This window comes from Acromyrmex echinatior, chromosome 6 (genome assembly GCF_024713525.1).
Source record: "Acromyrmex echinatior isolate Ae372 chromosome 6, ASM2471352v2, whole genome shotgun sequence".
NCBI classification, from domain to species: Eukaryota; Metazoa; Arthropoda; class Insecta; order Hymenoptera; family Formicidae; genus Acromyrmex; species Acromyrmex echinatior.
The window spans coordinates 14,319,818-14,342,385 of record NC_141857.1 but is presented as its reverse complement, the minus strand read 5'-3'; the positions used below and the strand labels follow the sequence as shown (position 1 = coordinate 14,342,385).

General features: G+C 33.7%; 1 protein-coding gene and 1 long non-coding RNA gene across 8 annotated transcripts in view; one reads left to right on the top strand and one right to left on the bottom strand.

Moving 5' to 3' along the window:
- The window catches only part of LOC105154229 (putative G protein-coupled receptor CG31760), a 246,683-nt gene that overhangs the window by 37,030 nt on the left and 187,085 nt on the right, over positions 1 to 22,568 (top strand). The gene's annotated exons all lie outside the window — the stretch shown is intronic.
- Positions 2,832 to 4,988, bottom strand: LOC105144034 (uncharacterized). The gene is made up of 2 exons (XR_845841.2): positions 3,429 to 4,988; positions 2,832 to 3,315 (listed from the first exon to the last, which is right to left on the bottom strand). It is a non-coding gene; the product is annotated as an uncharacterized LOC105144034 (long non-coding RNA).

The following is a 22,568-nucleotide window of genomic DNA, read 5'->3' as shown; positions in this document are numbered from 1 at the left end:
TTGACACGAGTCTTGATCAATGCCTCCAATTCTGCATCTTCGAAAAACTTCTCTCTTCCACCACTATGCCAGTCTTCGAAGCCAAAATCATCGTTCTTGAAGCGTTGAAACCATTCACGACACGTTCTTTCTCTAATAGTGGCCTCACCATAAGTATTTGAGAACATTCGATGAGCCTCAGCTGCAGATTTCTTCATATTAGCAGAAAATTAAAACCTCCCGCAAATGATGAGAATTTGGCTCGTAAACTGACATTTTCAATCGAAAATAACTTTGTGATGCAGACACAAATCGACTAATGTTTCTATGGCGTTATGTTGACAGATGCCCAAGTTTATGTATGACGTCTATGATCTATTTATTTCGACCACCACTTACCTCTAAAGCCATCTATAGGAAAACGACGGAAGCAAAGTTGTATACCTAATATATATATATATATATATATATATATATATATATATATATTATATATATATATATATGTGTCAAATAAGATGTCTTATAATGACTATTATGAATTCGTAACTAGAAGGTAGTCTTAAGTTTATGCTTATTTTGAACAAGGTGTGGTTATGAATCATATCAAGACTGTTCAAGATGTTTTGAAATAAAATCGTATTCGATAAGTTTTAACTTGAGATTTTACTCAAGTTCCGTCTTATTTTTTTGACTATGAATCTAGAGGACATCTTAAGACCGTACTTAAAACGGTCTTGAATATAAGAACGGACTATGAATACCGGCCATAGACATATAAGATAGACTCAGCATTATACTTATAGATACATATGAGATATATATGAGTTATATATATATATATATATATATATATATATATATATATATATAAGACCAACAGAGCATCTATAATAAAAGTACAGACAACAGAGGAGGCAAAACTGGAAACGCATCGAAACACGAGTGCATTTTCAAATGTGAAGTGTAAAACTGAAATTGTATGTATGTACATGTAACAATGGGTGTGTTCAGAATACAATCGTTTTATGAATGTCTGCTCAAATAAGACTATTCTTCTAGATCTTAAAATATAATTTAATCAGCGCGAAGAAAACTTCCAACAATTGCAAAGTAAATATTCTGCTGAACGCAGAGAAAGAAAGCTAATGATTTTATAATGAATAAATTAAATAAGGATAACAAGAGAGGTAAATATGCAAATAGAATGAAGTGAAATTTGTTTAAAAATAAATAGTATGAAAATGAATGAGCTTAAAAATAAAATTTCATAAGTATTAACTACCTTTTTAGGGTTATATTTAATTTTTTGTTAGGTATGTGTTATTATAGTGTATGTACAATTTGACAATTTAAATCCAAAACATCAGTGATGACAGAATTGCATAATAATATAAAGTAATAAATCAATATACAATTACGTTTTCTCTCATCTTTATTTTTGTATTCCCTCTTCTTCGTTTTCATACGTCGGTGTTTTGAAGAAATCAATATGGATAAAATTAAACAAAGAAATTATATGCATAAGTAAATACACACACGCATGCACGCACGTACAAAATCAATGATGAATCATAAAAATCAATCAATGAATTATAAAAAGGGAAATTAATAAAATAATTTATCTTGAATGCATAAATTAATTATCAAGGTATTATATTTCACGGAAATATCACAGAAAAAATCAAAATAGAAATTATGATCATATGACAAATAAAAACAAGTGACACATATCAAATAAACAGGGTGTTAAAAAGATAAAAGTTAAGTTAAAAAGTTAACAAATTAATTAATTTTAACTTTACTTACATTACTTACATAACTTTACTTAGTTACATTTTCGACTCTTAACTTTTTAACTTTATTTAGTTACATTTCATTCATAACTATTAATTTTTTATTTAATTCTTTGAAGTTAAGTCTTAGACATAATATAATATACGGCAATAGCGATAACTTAAAATGAAGTGGAAATTGCAAAAGTGAGCAAATTTACTAGGTGTTGACCAATGAAATTATAAATATTTTAGAGAATAAAACTTTTATTTTCACCTCATTTCAAATTACACAATCGACTCCCCGATTGCAATCTGTCAGAAACCATGTATTTCAACGTATCTAGTTTCTGATAAGTTGAAATCTATTATTCCTTATTACTATTGCTACTCCCTCGTATTGTGTCTGAAGTTTTAATATATAAGCCATATTATAAGCCAGTATTCATAGTTGAATCTTATATATTAAACAGTATATATAAACAAAACATATAAATAAAATATAGAATATTTTCTAAATGATTATATATTAGTCATTTCCATTATTTGTAAGATTGAAACCCTGGAACCCATAAATTAAAAAAAAAATAAATAAATTTAACTTTTCAATTACTTTTTTTTATTAATTTAACTTTTAATTCAATTAATTTTATTAAAAATTAATTTGTATCTTAAGTTAAATTTTCAAGGTTGTTAACTTTAACTTAATTTAGTTAAAAAAAAAGTAACTTACCCAACTCTGCAAATAAAATGCAAATATTAACTTAAATTAACATAATTATTAGTTAAATCCAATTAACTTATTGCAATTACAATAAGCAAATATTAACATAAGTTATTAATTTAAAATGATGAATAAACAAAAAATAATTTAAAATGATAAATAAATAAAAAAGAATAAACTCTAATAATATTCTTTGATTATTATACATAAGTAAGTCATTTAACATTTAGGTGCATAGCCATACTTTTACTAACAAAATTGGATCTGTTTGCAGATTATCACAGAAAGCGTTTTCAAATGAAATGTACAATATTTTTTAATTATTTTATTTTTCAGAATCATGGCAATTTGGCAGCAAAATGAAACGAATGAACAGGTTTTGGAATTTCTCATAAAAATTCGCATAAAAATTTTGTGATATTGTCTTGAATTGAAAGAACTTCCAAATTTTGTTTAATCATTGATTCCATGCTTTTAAAAAACTGAAACCTTGAAGAATTGACATAAAATAATGTCTCCTCTGTGATACATTTAATATGCGTAAGTACATCAAATGTGCGCTTGGCGCGTCTTTAATCCCGCGGCAACAATACATTCGTGGCATCAAAATGTACTTGGAATAATATACATCGTTTAATAATTTATTTAAATTAAAAAAATCATAAAAGCAAATTCTTACTAATTTCACATAACAATTCCGAATTAGACGAAGTCCAGTCTTATCATTCTGTGTTTTTAGCGCAAATTTTTCTTCTTTCTGAGATTCGTGGAAAACGACACATTTTATAACTTTTTTGGCATAGTTGTGCAATCTGCTACACACCCGCAGACATTGCTCTAATGTGTCAAAAAACAAATAGGTTAAGTTATAATGAATACACAAGAAATATTGACGTTTTTTCTTTCATTAAAAGAATATATAATTTTACTGCAATCCACTTGCCACTCACCTCTCCTTCTTCTCAATCTAAATGACTTCTCGCCAAATAAAATGACCAATATACAAACCACTCACTTTTGACGATTTTGACGTATACAAAACTCGCTGGAAACAGTATAAATGGTATACGTACACTGATAGTACATACGGATATGCAACTTCCGCTTTTGCCTCAATTTAGCGGACCAATCATTGATCATTACTCTATTGTCCGTACTCTTATTATAGATACTCTACCCAGCATTATAAACATGCTGGATTATATACTTTCGTATATACCTAGGTTTGACAGAACAATACGAGAGGCAAAGTCAGAATGCGCGCGCAGAAAAGAATAGATTGTCCCTTATCGCGATAGTAGGGCGGACGCGCGCATTTGACTATCTTTATCAATCAGGGCTCAGCACGATTTGCACTTTTCGGTCAATTTTGGACTCGGTTCCGCCTTCCGCTACTCTTCTCACCTCATCACCCCCACAGTTCAAACGCCGCTCGACGCTTAGCGTATAACGCTTGTAGACATGAGGTTTATCCGCTTTAGGCACTCATACTGTAAATATCATTGTCTTTTTTTTCGTTTATTACATAACTGAATAAAGCAACGCATAAGATTGAGCGCTTACACGTTGATTCATTCTATCTTATGTAATGAACGAAAAAAGACAGAATGAAGTTTACAGCATGACCGCCCAAAGCTGGTGAATCTCATGTCTACGAGTTATACGTTTCTAAATATCGAACGATATTTGGACTGCGCGCTGAGTAATGAAATGAGAAGAGTAGCGAAAGGTAGAGCTGAATCGAAAATCGGCCCAGAAGTACCAATTGTGCCAAATCCTGCTTTAAACATTAATATCTTGTTAACGGGGCGATAACTATAGCCTCTCAAAATAAAAGTTATTTTTGAAAGCATTTTTAATAAAGAACACAGGAAAAATAATAAAAATGTCTATAATCAATATTTAATTTGATAATCATAATTCAATTTTGTAATAATGCACGTATTGTTACTGTATGCTATTACAGTGGCCTTTGACCACACATAAGGGCGCGATGCGTCCGCAAATGCACGTTAAAATAAGTATCGTGACCATCGGAGACCGTCCGAATACCGCCGACCGATATCCCTCCTGCTCGTATTGCGATCGGCAGGAATTATTGAACACTGCCGGAACAATACGAGCAGGAGCAACAATTAGAATATGAATGCAAAATATATATTAATATGAGTCCGTCCCGCTCCTGATTCGATCTTCTCCGAGCCAATCTAGTAGCGAGCAAAGGTGGTAGACCGTACTTTGTCACTGTCGAGAGTTTTTGACAGCGACTGATCAGTTTCCTTCATGAGACCACTGCATCGACTCGCTGTGAACGGTAAGCGCCGCCGGCAATATGTAACAGTTTCCGTCTTAGGTAACTCTTGAACGATATGGACACAGACATTACGATTATCGGTAAGAAAGACTGGATTCTCATTAGATCGCCAAAACTTGTCTCGAGTGACACTGTCGAACACACCGGCGATAGTGAATTTGACATTATTAGCATTTTATTGCACGTATTGAGCCCTCGATCACACAGGTGACATCGACGTTGACGTCGCTTCATGAGACGATGTAAATCTATTCGGACTAAGTGCCATAGATAGTCTCAATCTATAGTTCGTGCCGTTAGTAACAAATCATTTCCGTATCTTGCACACAAAATGCTTGTGCATCGTTAATATCTGAGAGCGTACTCGTTATCTATTGCGAATCTATCGTGTAAACAATCGCGCACTCTTCAAATGCGGTTAATCGCAAAATCGCGCTAGAGCATGACGATATCTCGAAAATGTCCTCCATTATTTTCCGAAACTTTCCGCCGAAGAATTAGTGCTGTAATTTCAAAGCAAAATTCGACCTTGCAAGGGATGCTCGCCCTGTGCAAATACTACGTCGCTAGATTTCGTTCGTCTATTCGACGAAGAACTGTCGCGTCTTGTCTCGAACGGTATCATCGAACGCGTAGAAATCCTCAAATTGGTCATCACGTATCGTCATCGCTAAGAAAAAGAATGGCAAACATCGCCTGTAAGTCGATTTTTCAACGGGAGTTAATAACGCAATTTTGGACAACAAACATCCATTGCCTACAGTGGAAAATATCATGTCAAAATGTCACTGGATGGTGATTGTTTTTTTAGCTTACTAGATATCAGTGACGCTTTCTTTCAACTGTAGATTGACGAGGCTTATCGTGACATTACAATTATTACAACGCCAAAAGGGCTCTTCAGATTTAAGTGTCTATCCTTCGGACTTAAAACGACTCCAGCTATTTTCCAGCAGGCTATGGATTTCACACTCTCTGATCTTTCTGAAGTGTACGAGTATGCATAGACGAAATCATAGTCTTAGGCTCCTCAGCAGAAATATGATATTCACTTGCACCATTCTACAACAGAAGATCGAGATTGAAGACAGAAAGCTGAGAAATATCATTTCACTTTGAACGAAATCAAATATTTAGAATGTATTATAAACTCTCAAGGCATTTCAGCTGATTCAGAGCCGTAGCCAACATGCCAAAACCCACTTCCGTCTTAGAAGTGTTTTTAGGTATGAATCATTACGGAAAATTCATTCCTCATTTACATCAATTAAAGCATCCGTTAGAAGATCTCACTCGCAAAAATCGTCTTTGGGTTTGAAACCAACCTTACGACCCAGCATTCGAACAAAAAAGAAGGTTATGCTGAGTTCTTTCCAATTGGAACATTGCGATCTTTCGAAAATCTTAGTAGTAGTAGCTGACGCTTGCGCTACTGGAATCGGCGCCGTTCTCCTGCAATGCGATTCCAATGGTCAAGAACATGCAGTCTTCCACATGTCTCAAAGTCTCACTGACGCTAAACGGAATTATTCTCAACTGGAGAAAGAGGCTCTCGCAGCTGTTGAGCGATAAATTTATCTGGGGAAGAAGATTTATACTTCAAACAGACCACAAACCAGTTCACAAACCTCTCATGGCGTTATTGCAGACAATACTCAAACCAATGACTGCAGCTCGGTTCAAACGATGGGCAATATAATTACTGGATTACGACTTCAGGATTGAATACATACATATTCAGGATTTTAGTTAAGCAGACACATTCTCTCACTTAATTGATAATTTCCGTCGCAATAATGCCAAAGAACTTCATGTAGCTCACATCCGCGATGTCGAATCAGAGCTCCTCCAAATAAAAAATCTGTCAATAGATTTTTTCAGCAAAAAACCTCGAGACAAATTGAAATTAATAACCAAGAATGCCCATTTGCTCTGTCTTTCAAGGTTGAAAAACAAAAGTAAGATTTAGAACCCCCTTCAAGAGATGTGCAGAAGACTTGAGTATCATCGACAATACACTATTACTTGGCGACAAAGTTGTCATCCCTGAGAAACTCAGACCGACGATCTTAGCCACTCTTCAAAAAGGTTACTCTGGAATACGTAGATTCAATTCGCCCGTGAATACATATACTGATCAAAAATGACGGAAGATATCGAATATCTTATACACCAGTGCGATCCATGCACTTTGAATTAGAAACTTCCAGTGAAGGTACCATAGAATCCGTGGTTTACTCCAACACACCCTGTGCGTGTGCATGCGTGCGTGCATACGTGTGTGTGTGTGTGTGTGTGTGTGTGTGTGTGTATGTGTGTGTGTGTGGAACGTATACATCTAGACTAGGCTGGTCCAGTCAACGATCAATATCTATTTATTTTCGTGGATGCGTTTTCCAAATTTATCGATGTTGTTATCACTACCACTATATCGGCTAACTGTATTGTCGAATCTTTGTCGAGAAATTTTTTACAGGTACTGACTCTAGATGTACTTCACGGAACATAGTTCACCTCAGAAGTGAAACCTTCGCCGCTCTTTACAAGGAGATGCAGATCTCCCATTTATTATCCCAGTCAACCATCCACAATCTAATGGTCAGGCTGAAAGAATGGTGAATACTTTAAAAAGAGCAATCGCTAAGGATCTATCCAACTGGAAGCAATAATTGTACGATTTTCTTTACTATCGTTACAATCTCCTTGCTCAAATGCCTTCGGGGATAAAACTCCAGCTGATCTCATTTTTGGATGCCGTATGAATTCCCCGTTCATCAAATGGCTTCCGAAACCTAACACATCGAATCCAGCTTCAACTAAGCAATAAGACATGACAAGGCAATTTTCGAAGTATCATGGTGCCCAACCATGCCACTTAGTGGTAGGAGACCGAATGATGGTACTAAACCGTAAAGACAAAAGAAAACAAGGTATTATTATCAAGGTCACTTTAAACATCAATTATTCGATATGCCTCGATGACGGCAAAATTATCGATTGTCATATTAATCATATCTGGAAAGGGAGTTCCCTCCTTTAAGTGTCCCCTACGAATAAAGATGATGGCTGGACATTCTATCAGCCACAGACTTTTCAGAGAGACACCCCACTCGCTCTGGAAACGGATCACCAGTCAGAAGCCCCTCTCATAGTTCCAACTATAGTCGAAAAAGTTTAGAACTTCCGACAAACCAATCGATTCCGAGCAGGTCTGTCCGAAACCGAATGGCTAGCAGAAGACATGTACTGGACTCGTCTGTCAAAAGTTATTCTTAATGGTGACTTTCTTGAGGAGGAAGATATTAGATACCTCGGCCTCTCGGCATACAGACGCGACGGGCTGATGACAGTGCAGTTAATTCGCGTCCGATTACTGTACTGACGTGGTGTTCTCAATTATTAAACGTTTCATTCAGTACTAAACCAATATCACATTGTTTTGTGCTTGCCGTCTTCTTTCTCATATCACATCCCCAAAAATATATAATAATTCAGCAATGATTTTAATTTAGGAATTAATAATATTTTAAAAATAATATACAAATAGCCAAACATTCCTAATTATCGAATCAATATTAAAATTAATATTGAGTAGCTATTAAACACTTATTGAACTAGTGGGCTTATGAAAGCCACAAAAATTCAAACTCTTAAAAGTGCACTTAAATAAAACAATATTTGTATCATTTTTTAAAAATAATTAAAGTATAATACATATTTTAAAATTTAATAAATATATTTAGTAAATTTTTATTAGTTTTTAAGAAATGATCCATGGTGCTCTATAAGAGTACACACTTAAAATAGTAGGATTATGCAAGAAATAACGGTGATAAACGGTGACAACGGTTGAATACAATAAAAGATAATTATAACTAATAATTATTAAATAATATAATAAAAAGCATAATATAATATTGAATCATTTAAAAAGTATCCGCGGTTTTTTCATTCAAAAATTGAACAAAAAACCGCGGATACTTTTTAAATGACCTAATATATTATAAGAAAACAAATAAGAAATAACCATTAATATAAGATAAAAAATATGTTACGATAAAATAAAATAAATTGTTTAGAAGTACAAACTGCCCTTTTAATACATATATTTTCTGTATTGTTCCGTTTCATCATGAATATTTAACATATGACTCATGGTACCCCAACTATTCATTTAATAGAACAATATAAAAAATAAATGTTAGATTATTACTTGTAAGTATTATTACTTGTAACATGGTAAGTTGAGAAAAGATACGCAGAAACTTGTATCTTATCTTTATACATGTATTTTCAACTACAAAAATAATATTAAAATTTTTAAAAAGTTACTTTTGCACTACAAAAACCATTAATAATCGATTCTTTTCGATACAATAAAATTTAATCACTGCCACCTAGATAAAAAGTATGGGCAACAAAATAACAATTGTATTGTACTCGTTACTCGTAGTATTAAACATTCTAGATTACGTTAAACAATTGATGACCCATGGTGTCTCGGTTTCTCCTATATATATATATATATACTACTGAACAGTTATCATTATTGATAGATTATTAATTGCAAAGAAAGGGGAAGACTCGTTTCCACTCGCGATAAAGAAAAACAGGAACGTGCAGGTTTCGAAATTACATGACAAGCAGATGGGCGAAAAAATATTTCAGAATTGTGGAGGAAACGCAGAAAGAAATAGAGATTAGAATCATAATTTTTTATTATTTAATTTTTAATTCAATAATTTGATTAATTTATTTCAGGAAAAACTGTGAGCCTTACCGTATATAATTCTAAACCGCTGAGGCAAGGAAAAAAAGGAGAAAATAATAAAATAAATTGTAATAAAATAAATTGATAAATTAATATATTTAAGTATCGTAATATACAATTTTTCTTACAAAACATTAATTTATTTTTTATTTTAAAAATTATAATATTTACAATTTGCACATAGTGCAACAATTTTATCAGTAGCGTACATTAGTAATTTGCACTCTACGACTGAAGTTTCATCATAAACTTCACGCAATTTTTTTAATGCATCACATTTATACTTAATAGATTTTGGCGTATAATAATCATTGTTAAAATTTTTCACTAACTTTATGTACATTCTGCACTATCCAGTGACTCAATGTAATGTTTGAGATCAGCATAAACAATACGGTTGAAGGCTTCATGTATATAGAAGTATTGCGCTAATGTGAATTTTACTATATTTTCATTTCGTATTTTTACAATTTCCACAATAAGATCATGAATCTTCCACGGTGTAACCTGTGGTGTTGACTACACGAATTCTTCCATGTCCCCTATTGTATTATTGTCGACCACGTTGTATCCACCAAGGAAATATAATTGCCTCGATTGTTTCCAATACGTACTACTATGGTGGTATAAAATGATGCATTGATGTTAATTTTTAAATATTTACGATGTAGGTGTCAGTGCGAACTTCTGCCCCAAAATAAGTTGCGCATTGTGCATAGTTTCGAATAAGATGTTCTGTAAAAAGAATAATAAATAAACTGCAGAAAAATGTATAAAAATTTTATAAAAACTTTATAATTAACTTTTTATAGATGCATACTGTTCTTTTGCACGCTTTATTTTCTTGAACGTAGTAGTTTACTTTTTTATTGTAAATTTTCAAGACCTATCCGATTTCCTCTGAGCGATAACATCGTCTGGAGTCTTGTTTCAAACAGTGTTCTCTTCCACATCTTAAAAAATGGAAGAGATTTTTTCATATACATTATACTTCGAAGAACAGTCGCAACATGGTCAAAAGATACGAAATATTATTATAAGAATTCTGACGATATCAAACCTTTTTTTTATCTAAGGAATCGATGCAAACGACAATAAAGTCTGTCTGTTCCTATTATTTTTCCAAAAAATGAGTTTTTTAGGTAGTATATTCATGTATTTCTTTTTCATCTGAGAAATTCCAAGTTACCTAATATGATAAAAATGAGTTATCCTCCACTATTATTATTGAATACATATCAAATACTTTATTTAATTAAGTATACTACTGATCAGCTATCATATATTATTGATAGATTCTTAATAACAGGAAAAGAGGGAAGAAATTAAAATGTATTTAAAAAAAATCTCATACCTTATTTTTTAAACTTGATACATTTGTTTCTTGTAACCACCAGTTGTATATTTTAAACATTCTGTAACGCACAATTCTTAATATTTTTTCCATACCGCATTAGTAATATCCAGATTACGTAAAGAATTTATATCTTCGTAATCCGCATTCACAGGATCTCAATGGTTAAGTCATCGCTACCAAGTATATCAGCCAGCTATTACTTTTTAAATCTTTTAACGTATACGAGAGCCTGTCGTCATTTTCTTATCAATTACAGCCATTGCAATCAGGCGTTTCATTATGCTATACGGAATCATCCTGTCTCCCCATCGCAATCCATGGTGATAAGCACTTAGCCAGAAAGCGCAATCGAATTTTGTCAAGAAATTCTATGGCATGAGATATGTAAAAATGTAATGAAGGAATAGCTCCGTTTCTCAACATCGCCATTTCCTTCACGATAAATTTCCTTCCAACGATAAATCCTTGTACAAACAATCAAATTAAGCACACATTAAGAAAATGTGTTTTCCTTATATCATTGTGTTTAACGATATTTCAAAGAGATTTTTAATTGATTCCAAAGGTGACACAAATATCCCTTTGTTATTGAATATTATCACAACACAGGATGATACAACCCGCTATAACAACCGCTTATTGCTAGATTTATCCTGATCACTGACATATAAAGCTATATCGTCCGCGAACTGAACAATCTCCACATCAACTGGAATCCGTGATATTCGAGACATAAAGAGCATACAACAAAGGACTAAGAACTGCACTCTGAGGGAGACCTCTACGAACTATACGCTCAATAGTCTCGCTATCGTTTACGATAAACTGAACATCTATTTGCAATAATTATTTGCTTATAAACCTAATAATATTACTTGGATACATTACAAAGAAATTAACCGCTAATCATTGGAGAATAGGTAACGTTATCATATGCAGATGATACATTAAAAGGAAGCAGTAAGAGAATATTCTCCAGAGAAAAGAAGCCACTTTAACATCTGAGATAATCTTGACTAGGTTTTCTGCGTACTAATATTCTCCTTTAAAACCATTTGTTCGAATTGAATTTATCTTCGCATTTCGCCCATCATAACAACTGCTCATTCATAATCCGCTCTATAAGCTTGCCGACATACGATGATAACGAAATACCTTCTCTCTCCCTGCTTTAATTATCAATGAACATCATCTGGTATTCAACTGTTCCTGAGGTGTCCCCTCTAAACAATCTTATAAATGTCAAATAAATAAAAAAGAAACTTCTTCGGTAACAGTTTGATAATTCCCTATTCTCTACCATGAATCGTGTTTCTTCCAGTCATATTTAACGCTTCTTTTAATTTCTTGACTAAACAAACTTAACTTCTTAACTAAACAAACAATTCAGCGAAGATTCAACATCGATCATCACAAAATTGAGATTTGAAACAGCCCATCCGAAGAGAATTAAATGTCTTACTTAAAATCTTTTCTCTTTTCTTAAATTGCCACTTATTTCATTCGGATATATATCAATTCCCTGCTGCAAATTTATATGAAGAATTTTCTTATGGGTTTACCTAACTAGGGGTACCCATGATAAATTCGACAGTCCCCATGGGAGGAGGCTTCTATCTTGCTATAAATTTCCATGATTTTTTCATGAGTTCCTATGGAGGACTATATAAGGGGCTGCGTACAATGAAAGGAATAGGGAACAGGAAACAAGAATAAGAATTTCAACCTTATCAGAAATTGTGTATTCCACAATATATGATTTTTGGATCTGAAGTTCTTGTTCCCTGTTCCCTATTCCTTTCATTGTACGCAGTCCCTTATATAGTCCTCTATAGAAACTCATGAAAAAACCCATGGAAATTTATAGCAAGATAGGAACCTCTAAAATTCTGTAGGAGCTTGTATAATGTAAACAATTGATGACAACAGAGAAAAATATCAGGGCGCTCCTTGTCTCGAATTCAGGCCTGGTCTCTCCGAGTTGGTAAACTTCGGTTTTGCCACTGAGCCACATAGCTCTGACGCTGATAGCTTCTCTGTTGTTTATTTCCTCTAAATTTCTTACAATAGGTATCTATAGGATTTACGCATGTATATATAGGATAACATAAGAAATTTTTCTACAAGGTTTTACATAGGAATCTACGGCATCAGTCCATGAAAAGAGGCCCCTACAGAATCGCAAGATGGGAAAAAGAATAACGTGCACGTTGATGCAATCGGACCTAAATAATAAACAGGATGTCTTGATTTGGGACTATTTTCGTGTGCAGATAAAGTAGACTGAGTCGAAAAGTTCTGTATCATTTTGCAATTTTCAAAATAGTTTTTTTCTAAAAATCGTCGAATAAGCAAAATCGACGCATAAGACTTTATTTTTCAGAATTCTTTATGATATATTATATTGTTCTTTATGTTATTCTTTATGACATATTATATTTTAAAGATTTTTTTCAAAGAACTCTTAAAGAGTTCGAACAAAACTTGCTCGATTTACAAACGAATTTATTAGTTCGTTATTATTAATCACTACCGATTAATTAGCGACTGAGAATTAAAGCTAAGAAAAAAATTGCAATTAATAGTCAGAAGTTTTTATTCTTTTATAAATTGTATCTCGTATCAGTATGTTCACGTACGTATCACGAATTTATCCACACATTTGATTGATTTTTATAATCGAATCTATTGGCTCACTACTATTAATCACTGCCGATTAATCATTCGGTAACTGAGAATTAGTACTAAGAAGAAAACATTGCATGCAGTAATCACAAAATCAAATTCCATCACAATACGGTCACTGATTTATACAAGCACTTGAACACACTCGAGCACTTGATGATTAACTAAAATGAGGATTAATTTTATTACTAACCTTATTAATCACACAATAAAGTATTACCGATTAATTATTCGACAAGTTGAAATTATTTGCATGTTATACATCATATGTCACGCGACACGAAGGTTCGATGTAAACAAATCAATGAGTTAGATTGGTACTGAGTGCTTTCGTGTTTGTGATCACAACGCTGCGCTGTAAGCATCATTTATCCTTTTTATTTCTGCACTGTATGAATTGGTGTACACGGTGCACCAATAAATTGAAGTGAAACGTATGTTGAGATAATGCAAGAGTAAAGAGCAGATCACTTGTTTCATATTTGATAAACAAGGATAAAATGATGCTTACATCGTGTAAAAGAACACATCTGATAAACGCTGCCGAACGTATGATCTAAGCTGCAGGTTCGATTTACACGCTCAGACGCTATAAGCGCTCATGCTTATAAGCGTTGTTTTTTGGTATTCAATTTGGTTTGTCAGTGCTCATATTAAATAAGTAAAGTCATTCATTTTAGCTATTAATCGTTAAGCTTGAGTACATAATTGATAATTGACCGTAAGTAATTCGCTTCTAATATATTGAAAGTAAAAATTTACGAAATTTTAATAAATTTTAATATTTATTTAAAATAGTATCAATGAGACATTTGCTTATAGCGAATTAAAATTTATGTAATAAAAAGTAATACTTTGATTTAAATATTATTTCTTAAAATAAACATTTATTTACTGTAAGCAAATATGTCCCATTAGTATTATTTAAACAAATATTACAATTTTGTAAAATTTTTTCAATGTAATCTTTTTTTGTCTTATACCCTCTTGTTTCCTTCCACCGAAGATGTATTAAAGTCGTGGTACTTCATCGGGAGTTAAAGATATCGTGTATATATTCCCAGTCTGTGCATTTTCTAAATCAATTGGAACTTTATCTGTTAATGTCATCTTTGTTGAGTAAATTCTTTTTTCTATTTATTGATGAAAATTTAAACATCCAATTCCTTGTTGGTTAACAAAATCCTTTTTTTATTAGCACAAAATTGTGAAACGTTTCTAGATGTCGTATACAAGTATATTACTTACAAGTATATTATTTATTGAGAGCGTTAAAATATGCACGCAATCCAACACATCCGTTAAGCATTTTTCTAATCATAAAAAAACGTACATGAATCTAACCTACTAGAGTTAGGATCGAACACGTTTATTTTGGCCAATAAACGTTATTTGCACTCACGCTTTTGCTGCCCTCGATGAAGTAAGCATTTGTGAGCACTAGAGAGCCTATAATCAGAATGGCGCCATACGAGAGATGACATCATGTTTTTGCGAAATTCTGTGAGAGAGAAAGAAATATACGGTCTCAGTCTATCCAACAGACTGTCAGTTTTAGGGTTAGGTGCAACAGCATTGAACGACATAGATACGTAAAGATACATTGATAAAAATAAAATTATCGAAATTATTTTAGAAATATGATTGGATGTACAATACCGTTTTGTAACAATTCATTAAAAAAAGGATATGTTATGAAAATAATTCCGAAAGACACAGAACGCCAAATGTGGTTAAAGAATATAAATGGCAAATATAAAAATTGGACACTATCAAAAAATTCATCTGTATGTGAGGTAAAGTAATTTATTCTTTATAAATAATATATTTAAAATATTAAAATAAAAATGTAACATAAAATATACACATATTAATTATAATATCTGAAGACACAATAGTGTCTTGGCACTAAGTATATGTATAGTTGGTTACGAGTTTAATTCTTTCTCTTTTTGTCGTAATTTTTTCAATTATATATCATTGCATTGTGAGTTTAAATCAAATAATGTGATAATTACGATATTTAATATATAATATTTTATGAAATGGTATATACATATATAATATTTTTCTGAATTTTTGATTTCTTTTATATTATTACAGATGCATTTTGCTCCTAAAATGTAGGAGCAGAAAATGGATAATAAACTAGCGCATTTAATAGCGCAAATAATGTGCAATATTACAAAATGTACAATATTGCAATAGTACAAAATAAATGAAATTTTATAATAAATAACATTTGTAAAAGTTTATTATTTTATATACAATATTATACAATATTTATTTATTATCATTTTTTAATTTTCATAATTTTTGAGATTTTTTAGCACGAATTCAAAATTAAGAAAATAATGCGTTTAAAAAACTGGAGGGAATGGCTAAAACATGGCGGACCAATCACAAGTGATACCCGTATGGCGTCACTCTGATTGTAGGCTCTCTAGTGAGCACGAGTATGACATCACGGATGACGTTATGAACGCATCTTTGATCCGTTCTACTTACACCGCCAAAGCGAACAATGTAAGCAATACTTATAAGCGCTTAAAGCGTGTAAGTGTGCAAACCGAACACAGCCAGTTGACTCTGGTGCGAAACACTATCGAATTCTGTAATTGTCTGAAATCTACTGAGAACGCGATTATTGCAAGTACTTGTAAAAACGTAATTTTTTAGAAAAAAGATGGATATTTTACACACATATTTTGTAACATGTAAAAATATATTGTAAAATACCTGTGTTTTTTTTTCATACTGTAATAGAACGGTAATTAAGTAAAGTGTAATCAATCCCTCTCTCTCTTGATTTTTTCCTACATTTCTGCGAATACAAAATGTTCCACCTAAAAATGTATTGGTCGTTCTGAAAATAGCGGATTATTTCTGATCGCTCTGAACAGAGCAGGTTAAACATTTTACAGCAGGTGTTCAAAAGCACCTTCCATTCTAACGCGAACTCTCATGCGTTTCAACAAGTTTGCTTGGACATTTTCCATAACATCTTCGATGGTCCAAATAGTATGTCGCAATCTCGTACCTAAATCATCGATATCCTCGGAAAGCGTTTTGTAAATTCTTCTTTACAATATCCCCATAAAAAAAATCAAGAGGAGATCCGGAGATTTCGCGGGCCAAGGTATTGGGCCATAGGTATTGTCCCATCCAGCGTCCAGGAAACTCATTCAAGTAATTCTGACGTTATGTGGTCCAGCACTGTCTTGTTGAAAAATAATTTTATTTCTGTCTAATAACGGCACTTCTAAGAAGTCTAAAAGATTTTCTCTTAAAAATTCCACATATCATTCGCCAGTTAAGATATCCGCAAGAATAATTAATATTTCAGTTGCCATAATCCTAGCTCACAGATTTCTCTTCCAACGATTTTGAAAACTCCTGAGTGGTTGTGGGATTTTCGTCGCTCCACAAATGCATATTGTGCGAATTTATAATACCTTCTCGTGTAAATAGCGATTCATTGCTGAATATCACATGAGAAGGATATGGGATCTTGATTTGCTTTTTTTCAGGAAATATTCGCAGAATGTTCTTCTTGCTCGATAATCTGATTGCAAATGTTGTATGCGGGTGTAATGGAATGCGTGTAACTTTTCTTCTTATAACATCCTATGTATAATTGTACTCGTGACAAATCATGTTCTCGAGCAACGACCCGAATACTCAATTCAGGATTCCGTTCGAAAGCATGTAAAATTGCCTCCATATTCCGCAAAATTCTTGATCTCTTCCAGCAACGTGTTTGTTCGGCAGGACACCGCCAGTTTCAAAAAGTCTCTGAGCCGCTCCAAATATGATGGAAGCTGACGGATGTCTTACTCGATTTGGATACAATTCGGCGTATCGTCTTGCAGCCGTGTGATACTGTCCATGGCACTCGTCAAGTGCCATTAGCATAACATACTCTTCGTTTGTGTACGTCATATCGTCTTGACGAGGTCCTTTTAATAATTCAAGCATTCTTCTTTTTCATTGATCGACGGATCTCCGAAATCGAAAGATTATTGAGCACAGTATCGATCGCTTCATCCTATTTATACGATCATCGCGGGGGGTCGATTCCCCGCCGCGTCTCCCTCGACAAATGGGAGTGTTCCGCGATTCGCGTGTTACGGTTTATTGCGCACGAGCACCATGGGTTTGTGATCTCTGTTATGGAATAGAGGAGTGATTAACTCCTGCATTACCAATGGAGGGCAATGGCGAGAGTGACAATGTGAAGCCGAAATGAGGTCTTAGCAAAGGGCCTAATATCTTAGTGCATCTAATATCGTAGCAGAGTGATTATTCAGTTTAACACCTTAAAAATCAATCAAATTAGGCTTATTCGACGCATTTTTGCATGAAACGAAAGAATCTGGCAGAAAAAAGTGTCGCTCTGTCCTGTGTTCCGAGATATTAAACGTTAAAGTTGATAATTATTCAGGTTAAGAAATCTGTCACAGACATAAAATGAGGATAATTCTTCAGAAGAGCTATCTCCGATTTTGATGAAATTAAGCTCATTCGACATGTTTTTGTATAAAAAAGTTCGGGATTGCTCTGCGAAGCAAAATATTGAGTATTCAAGTTGACTAAAGTGTTACTACGTAATGCAATTGTCATGTAGATAGTGGAATGTAGACTAGTGGAATGTAGACTAGTGCTTATTGATTCGGGGCGGCTACGTCGCCTCGAACAAAAAAAAAGTACATATATTAAGTAACATATTCTACCCATTTGGAGCCTAACCACCAAGAAGTTGCAGCATAGACAGTGTCCGTTTGGAATATTTCTAATCCATGAAGACAATGGGGTGTGAGAACAGTCTTTTTATTGTCTAGGCTGCAACTTCTAGGCAATTAGGCCCTAAGCGGGTAGGATATGTTTTTCTTTTTGTTCGGGGCGGAATAGCCTAATAAGCACTAGTCTGTGCACTTTATTGTCTACATGACAGATTTTCTAATCTTAACAACAACAGTGCAATTATAGAAGTCGTGCGCCCCTTTGCAGGGGGAGAGGGAGGGTGAGAGTCGCTTCGCGTGGAAAGTCGAAATCCAACAGTTATAGACCTCATTTTATCTCTGTGACAGATTTCCTAACCTTAATAGTTGTCAACTTTAACGTTTAATATTTCAGCTGGCGAAGCAGAGCGACACTTTTTTTGCCAGATTCTTTTGTTTCATGCAAAAACGCGTCGAATAAGCCTAATTTTATTGATTTTTGAGGTGCGGTAGCTAAACTGAATAATTATCGCAGATAGATCCACGTTTGAATATATTAATGTTTCTAAGGTCAATGCGCTTAGAGCAACGATTGACAGGCATTGCGAGTTGCCTAGTAGGATTATTTTAACTAGCAAGGAGACTGTGAAGAGAAGAGATTAGGTTGATATTGTGCTGCGCATTTGTGGGGATGCTTTCATGGAGGTATTTATTATCCTTGTTAATTTATTGGATGACAGATTGAATAGATTAAATGCGAGTAACATTAAAAAGGTGGTTCAAGAAGCTTTAAACAAACATGAAAAAGGAGATCTGACGGATCGTCAGGTCCACGATGCTGCTTTCTCGTATGCATCTGCGGTAAAATCTCTTCCGTCTAAGATCTGTGTGCCTCGCGGGTTGACGTTGGAGGTGTCTAAGTTTACTAGCCTTTTTGTAATGTTCGAAGAGAATCATGCTGAAAGATTTGCATCTTTACAAGATATAAAGAAGATTGTACTCGATGTACTAAAGTCGGCGCAATGTGCTCTTAAAGTAAATAAAATTGCGTACGCGGCGAATAAAGGCATAAGAATCGAGGAAAATAAACTAGATCTTGCAAAACTGAAATCTTGTTCGGAACTTGCTAAGGCGCGGCTTAGAGAATATCAAAGTGAAGCCTTGAATTATCATTCATGGAGTGTCTACTGAAATGATGCTAGATGAAATCAAAACTGAAGTTATTGCCCAAAAGATAATGACTTGCAGGTCTCTTACATACACACGCACGCACGCACGCACGCACGCACGCACGCACGCACGCACGCACGCACGCACGCACGCACGCACGCACGCACGCACGCACGCACGCACGCACGCACGCACGCACGCACGCACGCACGCACGCACGCACGCACGCACGCACGCACGCACGCACGCACGCACGCACGCACGCACGCACGCACGCACGCACGCACGCACGCACGCACGCACGCACGCACATATAAGAGTAATAGGAGAGTTACGAACTGTGTTTTGGAAGTATCACCGATGGTTTGAAGGATCTTAATAAAAAAACAGTCGTATCTACCTACAATATGCTGCATGTATGTTTGCGGACCATGTGCGCATATTATAATGTTAGAGATGTTTTGCCTTTGTTAATATGAGATTTGATAATATGAATTAAAGATTCTAGGGCTGTGCCCCTATGTGGCCATTATTCTAGAGCGCATAAGATGAAAGACTGTACAAAAAAAATGGATCTACCAAGATGTGGTAACTGTGTACACAGTAGAGGCCCATCAACAAATAACACATGATCTAACATACTTAGCAACAGATGTTAGTAAATGTCCAATTTTGAACAATAGAATCAAAATTGCATACATCAATTATGGCTAACTCACAAGGAGGTTTTGACAACTTAAAAATTTGTTAGGTAAATTGTCAGTCTCTGGTGACACAATACGATGAATTTCTCAACTTTTTCATGACTTCCGATTATTGCAGAATTTGTATGATTAAGACGTAGCTTAGAACTGAAGTGTTGGATACTATGATTTTTCCAGGTTTTTCATTACTTAGGTGGAATCGAATAGGCAAACATGGTAGTGAGATAGACTTTTATTACCGTAACTACCTCCGGGCGTCTCTTCTTACATACTCTCAGGCCAATTGCTGAAAGGCCTGAATTTTTGATTGCTGAAGTTCAATTCGAATCTACGTCTAATCTTCTGCTTTTAGCATAGTATGCAGACCTCCTAATATAGGGTATCTGCAGAAATTTCGAAATCAATTTCTGGATTTTCAAGTTAATTACAGATGCTCCATTATTTTCGGTGATTTTAATGATATTTAAGGATATGCTTATTGACACATATGATAGTATGCAGTTAAAAAAACTTCATCGACTCAGCAAATTTATACTATGTACCATAGCGGACAACGCATCATTTAAGAGATTCCAGTGTTTTACTTGATCTCTGTAGAATCGATGACAATATGAAAATGATTGATTTTGGCCAGCATGGCATAGCATTTCTTTCGGCTCGCGACCTGATATATATCAGATACAGAATCAAGATACAGCGACGCTTGGATCGAATTGTAACGTGTCAGAATTTTAAATTTTTCAACGAGGAGATCTTTCTCTTTTGATTAGTCGTCGTTGACTGAGAAAAGGTTCATTGATCAAACGATAGACAACTTCAATTCGAAACTGCTTGCATGCTACATAACAAACATGCACAACTGCAAAGGGGTATAAAAGTGCTCCAGCTTCGTGGGTTCTCTTAACTACGCTTAGGACGACTATGAGAGAGCGAGATCTTGTCAGAAGGGTGTGGCACAGGAGATGTGGCAGCAATAGCTATCGACGTTTCAAGCTGCTGCGAAATGGAATGCAAATTGCGGTGAGAAAAGCCAAAAGCGACTATTATATATCAGTATTCAATGACTCCCAAACCACTGAGATATCTGGAGCAAATTGAGACATCTTGGACTTGTTAAGGTCAAGGGTAATGGTTCATAGCTTCAACATATAGTTTATGAACTTATTATATATTTTGCTCAGTCTGGCGCAAGTAGTGACAATGATATTAATTTCTTATGGAAAGAAGAATTCGATGATAATAAATTTTGGAGTCTCTTAAACGATGCGTTGCCCAGTATGGTACACAGTATAAATTTATTGATAAGGGAAGTTTTACAACTGTCCGGAACCGATTTGATTCTCCATAAAATATGTTGAAAAACACGAAAATCTAAGAGACGCATATTTTTTTATGCGCTAACTCATGTTTAAGAGGTGAAATACTTTGAAAAAAAAACGGTATTTTTCTTTTGAGCCGAATATCGGAAGTATAAAAGATAGAAAAAAATTTTTTAAATAAAAGTTGTACGGCTTCAAGAGTATTTTAAAGTCATAAAGAAAAAAAATTTTTTTTATTTTTTTGTTTAACAAAATACCCCCACCACCCGTAATTTTCTTAAATTTTTAATTTTTTTTTATTAAATTAAAGATTATTTTTTTACAAATTCAGCCATGTATAATAAAGTTACATTACGACATATCATTTTCGAGAATTAATTATTAATGCTTCCGTATACATGTACACTATCCATGCTCATATACGTAAGTAATTGTCATTGGTACAATAAGATATATATAAAGATGTTTTAAGTAAAATTTGTATAGTTTTTTATACGTTTTTTATACGGATTCTTCAGACGTAAGATTTTTTTAACAATTCAATGTAATTTTAAATGCAAAACAATTTTTTAAAAATTTATTTTTTAAAGCTACCAATCTTATACAATAATTTTATTATAAAAGAATGGATTTGAAATAAAATTGTTTTTCATTTTTATTCATAGAAGAAATTAAATGTCAAAGAAATAATAACAGGGTTAATATGTGTACACACACACACACACACACACACACACACACACACACACGCACACACGCACGCACATACATTAACATCATTAATCTAGAACATCTGAATTGGAAACATCTATTTGTGGCTCGGCAGTTGAAAAAAGAAATTATATTGTAAATAATTTGTAAATTAAGTATATAAAGGAATGAAAATGGGATTAAAGTATACAAAAAATAAATAAAGTGTACAAAGTAAACAAACATATGTATGTAAAAATAATTTATTATTAGGTGTTGGAATTAATTCGTAGCGTTTTTTAATGAAAGAATGTTATTTATTTCACATGAGCATTAAAAAATACATTAATGAAAGTACT